General features: G+C 43.7%; 1 protein-coding gene across 1 annotated transcript in view; it reads right to left on the bottom strand.

Moving 5' to 3' along the window:
- Positions 1-12,005, bottom strand: part of WIPF1 (WAS/WASL interacting protein family member 1) — a 64,028-nt gene that overhangs the window by 49,002 nt on the left and 3,021 nt on the right. The gene's annotated exons all lie outside the window — the stretch shown is intronic.

The raw sequence follows: 12,005 nt of genomic DNA, 5'->3' as shown, positions 1-12,005 counted from the left end.
CCCAATAATTACTGGCTGCGGGTGCTGTTGAGACCCCTATTCCCGGCACAGAGCTACAATTCCTAGACTTCCCTGTTAAACCACTCCAGGAATTGCTCTGTGAAAGGAACAGGAGATGAATAGGTTCTGTCTTCGGATGTTAAACAAAAAGGGTGAGTCGCCTGCACTGTTCTCCACCCTCAACTTTCTGCCTGACATCCAAAACTGCTTTGGGAGGTGGCGGCAGCAGTGGGGGCTCCCTGTCCCTACGAAGACCATAGAGGTGGCTGGCGCCAACTGCCTTTCATTCTTCCCATCCCAGAACTGTTTCCCTCAACAGTCATTCTCCCCTTGCTGCACCTGAGGGAGAGGGAAGACAGGAAACGCTACTCCACAGAGTCAGCTCAGAGCAGTTACCCATTTCGGCAGCTCCTCCACCTAAAAAGGTGCGCTCAGGTACAGCTAGGCATCCCAAGGCAGGGATGGCTAATCTATGACTCCTGTGGAGCTTGTTGGATTCCAGCTCCCATCAGTTCCAGACAGCAAGCCGTCCGAAGCCGAGGGGAGTTGAAGGCAACAAACTCTGGAGGGCCAAAGGTTGTCCATTCCTGATCTAAGGTCATGGCTGGATCGCCCATGAGGTACACTGAGGCAGCCGCCTCCCACTTCCGGAGGCTCAGATTAGTTTTCACTTCGGTGCTAAATTTGGTCCTCATACCTGCTGGTGCACAGAGGACACAGGTAGGGCTAAATTGGGATGGTTCAGATCTTCCACATGGTTCCTTGAAATGAGTCTGGGAACTCCGATCTCACCCACCCAGCCCTAATACAGATCCCTAGAGCTTATTTGCTACTTGATGCTGTGCATCACCCACGTTTTAGCAATGGTGAAGAGAGTTTACATCTCTCCTGCACGGAATATGGAACCAGTAGAATACATTAAGAAGGTGTGAGCTACAGAAGTGAAGGGAAAGGTAGTGCTTTTTTCTTGGGGGATTGAAGAATAAACAGTACCAGCACCTTAAAAAATAATAATGTTAAAAGTGTAACAACTTCATGGTGGGTACCGGCACCTTTTCTTCTAAGAAATAAAAGAAATAAAAGAAATAAAAGAAAGAAAGAAAGAAAGAAAGAAAGAAAGAAAGAAAGAAAGAAAGAAAGAAAGAAAGAAAGAAAAGCACTGAATTCACAGGAGGTGAATTAAGAACATCATAACTTCTAAAAAGGCATGAAAAGCTTAAAGCTGAAAAATGAGAATTTTACATTGGTACAAAGCAAGCTTGGCACATCTTGCTCTATAGTCTGAAGGCTTCCAAAGGAAACTTTGTTGAAACCTGGAAAACTTCTCTCTCTGTGTGTGTACAGAAATCTAACTTTCTGGTCACCAGTGACATGTGCTTATTTGAAACTTTGTGAAGCAGTTGCTTTAGGTATGCATTAAATACTCATACCAACGGGAGACTTTGTCCTATATCTCACATGCTCTAGTTCACCCCAATAACTAACACCTACTGTTCGCTAATTTGCAGCAACCTAAGGTGCTGATAATTAACAAAAGGAAATAGAAGCAGAAGCAGCAGGAGTCATTGGGGAGAGCAGTGGCGAACCAAACGCCACATTTTGCGACGCAACATAGCATGTCAATTGTACCGCAAAAGTATCTCGCTTTGGAATAAGAAAGAGAAAAAAGTAATGGGAATAGAAGAGGGAAGCGAACAAATTCAGTGCATAAAGTTACATCAAGCTATATAATTATGGACCTTAAGAAGGGGCAGCCCACCCCATTTTGCTGCCTGAGGCAAAACAGGAAGATGCTGCCAGCACCAGATTTAGGGTGGCGCTCTGAGCCGAGGGGGTGCAAAATTGAGACAATCCATAATTGAGAAGATCCATTTGGGCGTGCCAAATTTTGACCTCGCACAGGGTGGCTTATTACGAAAGATTACCAAAGTCCACTCAGGGTCGTGCCCCCCGTTAAAGCCTCCCTTAACTGGCTTGTGTGGCGGTACCCACAAAGAGTTGGCGATGGTTGGGTCTGGCAAGATATTCGTGTTGACACATTAAATGATTTGTAAAACTGCAATTCAAACTATATGCTTGTTCTTCCTGTGTGTGTGGCAATTATTATTTCCGTGGTGTTTCTTCCAGTCCCGTTAAGGCAGAGCAGAACCGGAAGCAGAGGCGAAGCATTTTGGATACTTTAACCACGTTATATAAAACATGATCGCTAGATATCTTAAGAAGTCCCCCAGCACATGCACATTGACAGTTAGGATGGCTGGAATTTCAATCAGCACAGAGGAATGAGTTCCTGAAACTGGGCCAAGATTACAGGAAAGGCTGCCAGATGGCTGCCTCCTATTATATCAAACGAAGTAGCATTAGGACATTTGAAATCTGCAGCAGGACGTTGTGTGGAATACTGTAGCTCTCTGCTCCCCAGCCAGTAAATATCCAAGTATTTGGATTTGAAAATAAGCAGCGGAGTTAACACAGGACACTGAACCATCTGGTTATGTTTGGGCAGTGGAAATTCTTGTGCATGAATTATTATTCTAAGCTGCCTCAAGACCTGTTTTCCAGAGCGTTTGGAATAAGCCTGCAGTACCACTTAGACACGCAAATTAATAAAGTGTAATGCTCATATTTCTCACACTGTCTTCTCAAAAGGCACATATCTAAAACACCATCACCCCTCCCCCCCCAACAGTGATAACTCTGTGAACTGTAGCAGGCATTTTAAGATGGTTCTCTGTTTCTACGCTATTACCGATAGAACTGGGTTGCTCTGCAACTCTTCCAGACGTGGCAACGGACCTTGCCTCACAAGTTAGGCAGGAGCCTAATGCGAAACTCACGATTAAAGCCTTGGTGTATTTAATGCAGGGAGATTTGGCAATTAGCAACGAGTTTAGCAAACACGCTGTCTCGATAACTGCTTTCTGGCTCTGGAATTCTCTGTCTTTGAAGGTGTGCCAAAAGTAGAGGCTGATCCACCAGAGGAAATGCAAGGTCTTTTTAATTCAATAAGCATGGGCTTGCTTTAATGGCACATGTATGCAAGAGTATCTTAGATCCTTCCAAAATCCCATTGATTGTGGATAATAAACTTGCTGTTAGCCCTGACCTTTCAAGAACAGAGGCAAGACCATAAATGCAAACTATACGCTTCTAAGAAAAGCAATCCCTCCTCTTCACTTGGTGTCGGGTCATAGAGATGCTTTTAACAGACTGACACAAAAAGGTTCTGGGAATCTGCACTGATTCTATTTAGAGACCAGCTGTTGTTGCACAAGTGCTCATGTGACTCTGCCCAATAATAAGTGAGGCTTGACGCTGCCAGCATTGTACACCGGAGGAAGGGAATTGTTGAGGGACTCTTACTGCCTTTGCACCCCTCTTACGGTACAGTCAAACCTCGGTTGTCGAATGCAATCCATTCTGGAAGACTGTTTGATTTCCAAAATATTTGACGACCGAAAACTGAAGCCTCAATAAAATAGGGAAACTCAAAACGGGAGCCACGTAACACGTTTGACTGCTCAAAAACCGGAGCAGTTACTTCCGGGTTTTCGGCATTCAGTAGCCAAAAAGTTCAAAAACGGAGCCATTTGAGAACCGAAGTTTGACTGTACCCCTAATCTGCACAATAGCACATGCTATCTCCAGTGAGCAGAATCCCAAACCTAGGAGTCTGCCTTTGTTAAGAAAGGAGGGTGTTTGTCCGTGGAAAGCAAGTTCAGACCCTAGTCCAAGACAACCAGGCCATTGCCCAGCTAATAAATCACGTTGTACACTGACCAAAGAACATTTCAAATAAAAATCAACATGTCTGGAACCACAGGAGCAGCAAAAAACAAAAAGACAAAAACAAGAACCTCAACCACTCAAAGCATATGCCTAAATTTTAATCACAGGAGAGGAACTTGTCGGTTAGTGAGAACTTCCCATTTTAGAAGCCACATAACTGCAGCTCGGAGTTTGCAGTTTTCTTTCCCCATGAGAGTTAAAAGGAAAGATCAGCTGAATTTAGAGATGATGGAAGCTAAAAAAGAAAAAGTATGGCTGAAGCACTAGCCAGCTTCTTCAAAAGCTACAAGGAGGAAAAACAGAAGGTTGCTCAGATTTTCTTAGGTCTCCTGGTTCGCTAATTTGTGGGGACAGCTATGCTTTTCCTCCCACAGTGACTAAGTATGGTGCAATTGAGGAGCAGAGGGGATTTCCACGGACAAATCAACTTTGCATAAAACTATCGGCAAGGCATGTTTTGTAACCAGCTGTTTTCATTCTCCTTTATGTTTAACTGACATGAGTTGTTTAAACTGTTAACCCCCCCCCCCCCCGTTTATACCCTGATTGAGAACAGAACAGCAACTCTGAGGTTTTAAAACTGAAGCAAATCAGAAAGAAAGTTGAGAGCAAGACTGAGCCATTTTTAAAACAACCAGAACTAAATTTAGAAAACAGTGTTCTCATCTTATGAGTAAATTTTACTTTGGAACTGCACTTCCCCCCAAATCAGCTAGGGGTGTGAATGACAGGAGATCCCCAAAAACAGCACACCGTGGGAGGAGAGGGGAGATCATTCTGTTAGGCAAGCAGAAAATGCTTGCAAGTGAGGAATGATTGTAATTGTGTGACATTTACGTGGCATATTAAATTGGGTTATTTTGAATAACATCAAAGCTAGCTACGACATGTGGGCATTACCTGGAAACATTTAGATCTATTTTTTAAAAAGCAAATTCGCATGGATCCTTGATAGACTGATAAAGGGTGAATTCAGAAGTAATGTCAAGCCACAGTTTGGTGTTACAGGAGCCTCAGAATCACACATGCCCTCCCTCTTTAAAGCATAAGGCAAGTCAGAGTTTCTTGTGTATCTGAGGGCTGGTGCCCTCTGCCTGATGGTTCCTACTTTGCTATTCCCGTGGTGGAAAATGGAAGACTTGGCTTTGCATTATGTCCAAACCAGGGATCTGTTGCTCCCTAACAAGCCATGATCACTGGTCAACAACAATCATGGCTTGTTAAGTTGCCTGAATTGCTGGCGCTGGAAGCCAACAAGCCATGATCCCTGGTTTGGACAGAACACAAAGCCAAGTTTCTCCCTTCAGCCTGCCTGGTTTGTTTATGCTGCTTACACCAAGGAGGGAGCAATTGGAAAGTGAGCACTGATATGCTACTGCTCCTTCTTGTCAACCACAATGAGCCAGAAAATCTGGCTGATTGGTGTGTGAGAATGCAGTCACTATAACCATGGCCTGTTGATAAGGTTTTGCCATTTTGAGGGCAAATGCAAACCATGGTTGCCAGTTCAGATGCAACAGAAACCTACAGAAGGGAAGAGGAAGAAGACCCTTAGACTTCTGCATGCAACACAAAATCATGGTTTACTGTTACATCTGAACTGGGCTTTGGGATACTGGAAAAGCACAATACTCCTAGTAGGAGAATTATGGGAGTTGATGTCCCAAAAACCATGGGGAACACTATGATGGCTACCCTTGCTGTAGGCAATACTAGGTCAATAACAACTGGGGAGTCTCTTGATCAACCTCATGGGTGTTTTAAACCAGGAAACATGAACAAATGCGACCAACAGCCTTCAAAGTGTGTATTGCATATTTTTATCTCCAAGATGTAGCCTGGATTAGTGCCCTTGAGCAATTCCGTATCATTGGTGTGGCCTCAAGGGGAATATTTGGGGTAAGCTGCTCTCCCCCCCCTTTTTTTTTTTTGCAATACACATGTAGTCTGGCATGATATCCAGGCTCATCTTCCATGCCAAGTTAACCAGACAATTGGGCCTTATGCAATGCACACAGCTGTCAGTGAGCATCATTCGCGCATTACACCCTCCCTACAGTCTATCACTACAATGTGTTTTCTGATGCTTGCAGCAGTTGTGGCTTTCATTGTTCCATCCGATCTCTAGGATTTAAAGGATTGTGCTGCTTCCTGCTCACAGCAACTGTTTTCTGCTGTTCTCTTAGGCCTCATTATCTTAATAGTGTCCATAGGGTTGTGTGTGTGTGTGTGTGTGTGTGTGTGTGTGTGTGTGTGTGTGTTTTAACCTGTCTTAACTGCATTATATTTTTGTAAGCCACCCTGGAAACTTGGCTGAAGGGGCAGGGTAAAAATATACAAAATAAATTACAACAACTTCTGTCCGCTTTCTGATTTTAACTCTTCCTATCAGCTTGTATAAAAATAAAAGTAACCTTCATCATAGAGTAGGATAAGGATAAAATGATGCCAGGTTTGAGAACCTCGGGTCCTTCTTATGAAACACAAGTAGATTCTACAGCTGCTAGAAATTAGCAGATGATTTTACCTAACTGAGTGCCAAGTTAGCTGTCTAATAAATCCTTTTTAAAAAATTGAAACTGCATTTCAGAATCCAAAAAAAAAAAGCAACTATATTTAAAAAAGGGCAACACTAAACTGCACCACAAGGTCAGTTTTTTGCTATCCTAGCACTGCTTTTCCTACATGGAAGATATTCACAACATTTCCTGGAATGGTATGGACCATGCTAGTCCTACTCAGAGTAGAGCTACTGAAGTTAACACACATGACTAACTTAGGTTCATTAATTTCAGTGGGTATACTCTGGGTAGGACTTTCTTAGCTGAATACAACCCTGAATCTGGAATTTGAACCCCAGGACCGGTCCTACCCTTATGCAGTGAGACAACAGAAAGATCTCAGGTAGAAGATGGAGTTCCCTTATATTGAAATCAAATTCACCTTCTAGAATTGGGAAAGACTTGCTACAGAAACCGCCAAATACAAAACACACACATTAAAATGGGCAGTATTATCCAGTGTAAGAGATACAACCTGATTACAGTGTCCATCTCTATATCAGCATAGACACCATGGTGTTCTCCAAAGGTCAGTTCTAGAGGTTTCTTCAAAGGTGAAATCCAGTGATGTGCATCTTCAGTGAAATGCTCTCCTGCTCTTCCTGCAGCCCCCTCCCAAATCTGGGATACACTCAGAGCATATTTGGGGAGGCACAGAGGACTGCAGGTGGGGAGGAGGAGGGGGGAAGGAAGATCTGCTTGCACAACACTGGATGTCACCCTTAGTCTCCATTTCTTACCCAACATAGGTGAAGCCATTTTTCCCCTCACTTCAATTAAAGCATTTTCCATAGACGCCCCCAGAAGGGTGACCATACCCAAAGCAGAGTCATCATGATTCTTCACACACACACACACACACACACACACACACACACACACACACCACCGCCCAAGCAAGAGCCAACACACTTTAAAAACGTCTTACCAGACACCAGCTCCTTCCTTCATCAATGCCCCCTTATGGTGACATCGAAGGAGATTGCTTCACTCCACTGCAAGGCAGAGCAGGAATCCAGAGAGGTCCCATGAAGCCGGTGAGAGGCAATTTCTGAAAAACTTCTGTGTGGTTTCCTCTAAGGGAACTATAGCTCATTAGCTTCCTTATAAGCATCAAAAGTTCCTTACTAAGGCAGCTTCCTGTTTGCAATCCTGTTTGCTTTTAATGCATCTCTGCAGCGGCTAAAGTTCTAAAACTTTTACAGAGGTTTCCATTATTTAATTATCCAACCCATAGCACAAGGCCGCTGTGATCCAAACACTTATTTCATTGTTTAATTTCCTGGAAGAAGCACCCTGACATAAAGCTGTTAGCACTATTCTCCCAGTCCCATTCAGAAACCAAACAATATCTTCTTGATTCCTTGCTGCACAGTCGGTAAACCCCTTGTGCCACATCCAGCACAATGCATACCAATGTCGCAGCCATACATAAGAGGCTGACTTCATGAGCGCCAGCATCAGAAACACAGCCTGCTGTCCTTCTTTAGTAGCATTCCGTGCCAATAACTCCAAGGGCCTGGGCAGATGTCATGCTAACCATCTTTTAAGTGGCAATAAAGGGACCAGAAGCAGGTTGCATGTTCGCCATCGACCTGAACCATGGTGGAGAATTACATTGGTTATCTGCGTTAATGCCAACATATCTAATGCGAACCAGGATTCCCTATGAAGGAACAGAGAAGAACTAGCTTGCCTCCCTTCAGACAGTCACTACTTTAGGGTGGGATTCAGTCACATACTGCCGAATTCAGGTTGCACACTTAAAGCTGCTTTGGAGCTCTTGTGCAACAAACCCACTATCCCTCACCACTTTTGCACTGAGAAGAGTAGGATAACCTTTGCTTGTAGGATAACCTTTGAAGGAACCACTGGAACTAGCCATGATTACTATTCATGTAGATCAAGGTACCCAATGAGGTACCCTCAGCAAACCTACGCCAACATATCTAATTTCCCAGCAAACGAATTGCTCTGTAAATAGCCAATGCTGCAAATTTTGTATGAACAAATCGGGATGAATGCTCAATCCACAGGTTGCCTGGAAGCAGATTTGGTTTCAAGTCCTAGGTAAGAGGGACTCCTGTTTAGCATAAAGTGGGATTAACCTATTTGCTAATGCAATGCTTAAGGCTGGTAGAAGGGAAGTTAATGGGAATTCCATACATGACTGAATTCCATCTATCCTCCCAAGTTCTATTAGGAGTTCTACCCAGACTTTAATGCTTTAACTATTGTCTTTTCACATTCATAGTTTGTGGGACACCACAGAGGGCACAAATCATCACTCTACCGTTGTACCCGATTGATAATGGCAGCACATACATTCCCTAAATAAAAACAACGAACAACCGCAACATTTATTTAAGCCCCCAATTAAATTGCTGGGTCTCCAAGCAACCTACGGGAAAACAGTTCAGTGCAACATTGCAAGACTCTTCTGTCCTTGCGAGAAAAGAAAAGAAGAACCACAAAATCTTATTGCGCCATTTCTGTGCGACACTTATGTGTTACAGAAAAACCTTTAGCAATTTAATTCTTCATATTTTACTCAGCACTCCAGCAAGAACCTTTCCAACATTCATGGAGAAAATTTACGAAAGGAGAAATTAAAGAGAGAGGAAATACTAAAGCCTGAGAAAGTAAATATTTCCATTTAAAATGCTTATTTCTGCATGCATGGATAAGTCCCATTAGTTTCAGCTGGAGAGGTGACACACTCTGCCATCAGTGTCAATAGAACTTTGAGCGGATCAGACATATAGCATCTCATTGTGTCACATGACAAATTTAAATCATGAGCAAGATGTAGTTACCTTTTCTCACAGTTATAAACAATTAGGCAGAAAAATTTGATTGTGCCCTAAAGGGCTAGTCTGTGCTGTCATTAAGCTCTTAATTGGAAATACCCAATTTACTTCCTACTTCCTTGAAAATGAAAACGAAACTCAGATAAGCATTATCAAGAAACTAGAAAAGAGAATATGAAGATAATTAAAAGTGAAATCACTCCTCCTTGCCCTGGAGCACCTTGTCACAAACACTGTTGTTGTTGTCTTTGTGTGTATGCTGCGCCTGATATATACAGTGGTGCCTCGCAAGACGAAAAGAATCCGTTCCGCGATTCTCTTTGTCTAGCGGTTTTTTCGTCTTGCGAAGCAACCCCATTAGCGGCTTAGCGGATTAGCGCTATTAGCGGTTTAGCGGCTTAGCGGCTATTAAAGGCTTAGTGGCTGAGCTGCTAAAAGGCTATTAGCGGCTTAGTGGCTATTAGCGGCTTAGAAAAAAGGGGGGGGGAGCGGGGAAAAAATGGCAAGACTCGCAAGACATTTTCGTCTTGCAAAGCAAGCCCATAGGGAAATTCGTCTTGCGAAGCAACTCAAAAACGGAAAACCCTTTCGTCTAGCGGGTTTTCCGTCTTGCGAGGCATTCGTCTTGCGGGGCACCACTGTATTTGCAGTTTTCACTTTGCAAACATAGGCTGATTATCCAGATTTAGTCATACTCAGAATAAGCCCATTGATTTCAAGAGGCCTACTCCAAGTATGAGTAAAATTGGGTATTGCTAACAAATGGCTCCCCTCCCCCAATACTTTCATGTTCTTTAATCATGGGTTCCTTTTGGGAAATGCCTGGGGGTGGGGAAATGATAACTGATTCCAGAGACGTTTTATCACCATCTCAAAACCAATGAGATTCAATCGAACAATAAGAAATGACTAGCAAAATGACTGCTGTTCCTTACAATTCCACAGTGATAGCATTCCTCACAGCTACTACAACAGAAGAACCAACATAAGATTGGCAGGGGAGTGGGGTGGAAAGAGCAACATATGGATTTGTAAAATAAGTTAGGGTTGCCATACATCCAGAATTCCCCGGATATAGCCAGGATTCGGCTGCCGGAAACAGTGTCTGGGCGGAAATTGCTAAAAACATCCAGGAAAATCCGGCCGTATGGCAACACATGTCGTCGGTTTCGTTTTGGGTGATGTTCCTTAAAAATAGCTCAAAACTTTGTTTTTTGAGATTTTGCCAAAAGAAAGTTTGACATCTCTTGTGTCCAGATTTTCAGGTTTTGAAACATGGCAACCCTAAATAAGTGAATGCATGCAGGGAATGTACATCACACACCTGCACAGTGTAAATGCCTACGTTTGCTTCCAATGCAATTCAGGCTTCTTATTTAACCTTCGGAAGAGGCACCGATAGATATGCATGCTGTAAAATGTGCCTCAAAGAAACAATAAAGCCTTTAACTAAGATCCTGCCATGCTTCATATTATCTGCTGCAACTCTTTTGACTGTACAATTCACATTTTGCATGAAGGTAACTGCCAAAAAGCATGTAAGTTGACAAGCAACATGGAACAGTACTTGCAGTTTCTACCATCGGATATTTTTAACCTTAGGATAGGTTGCTCAGAGTGGCAAACAAAACTGTACAACTTTGAACTCAAGAGTTAAAATGACGTCAGAGGTCATCTTGTCCACACTGCTGCAGATACAGGAAACTCACTACTATTGCATCATTATTAGATATGGGCTTGTTTGTTTTTAACTGAACTTTTTTAGTATAATAAAATGGGTTCTTAAATGTTTTCAACATATATTCTCAAAGCGGAATTCTCAGCAGTTCTATCCAACATGGCCAATGCTCAGGGATAATGGGAATTGTAAATTCAGTCAGAGACATCGGTTCCTCAGACCTGTTAGTAACAAAAGAGAATTCTGTGCCATTTCCCTGCAGCTGAAAAGCAACCCCTCCTTGAGAGAAAAGGAACGGGTAACAAACAATACGCTCCTATAAACACGAGAATTTGCAAATCATGCAAAAATCAAGTAATTTACCCCTCACCAACTCAATAAAGATGTAACTTAGAGTCCTGACTTTTTTTTTAAAAAAAATCCTCATCCCTGGGTCCCCCTCGTTCAGCTCCGGCCCAAGACATTTCGCCACTTGAGGCAAAACAAAAAATGGTACCCCTCACTGCCTTCCCCTCAGCTGCCTGAGGTGATTGGAGAAGGCCTGGGAAAGATCCAAGGAAGTGAGGGAGAAAAAAAGGAGGCCAGGGAGGAGCAGGAGGCAGCAAGATTCTTGAGGGACTGGATCTGCTGCCCCTCCCAGCTGCACTCAGCCTGCTGCCTGAGGCGACTGCCTCACCAACGTTAATGGCTGGGCCGGGCCAGGCCTGCCCTCAGTCCCTATACCTCTGCTCTGTCCTTTCAATATTTATTCATACCACCTCTCTTCCAAGGGAAGAGTTAGACCAGATGTTGGACTACAAATCCCATCATCCTTAACCTTCATCCATGCTGGCTGGGGCTGATGGGAGTTGGAGGGCAACATCGTCTTGAGGGCACCATGTTAGCTGCCCCCCCCCCAGGCTATGGCCAACCATACCTGTACACACTTAGCACTGAAGTGAAGTAAATTCACAGTCTGAACAGTCTTACGGTTTGCCATCCAAAGGGCTGGGGGAATGCAGGTTACTTCAGAATATGGCCAATTCAGGCCCTGTTGCTGCGTCTGAGGAGATTCCTGCTCATTCTGCTGAGTGAGGCCCAGTGGCGTAGCGTGGGGGGTGCAGGGGGTGCCGGCCGCAACATCTGGGGTTAGGGCAAATCCACGGGTTAGGGGGCACAAATCCACAG

This window comes from Podarcis muralis, chromosome 1 (genome assembly GCF_964188315.1).
Source record: "Podarcis muralis chromosome 1, rPodMur119.hap1.1, whole genome shotgun sequence".
In the NCBI taxonomy this organism is placed as follows: Eukaryota; Metazoa; Chordata; class Lepidosauria; order Squamata; family Lacertidae; genus Podarcis; species Podarcis muralis.
Note: the sequence above shows the minus strand (reverse complement) of the source record. Positions and strands in the feature narration are given on the sequence as shown.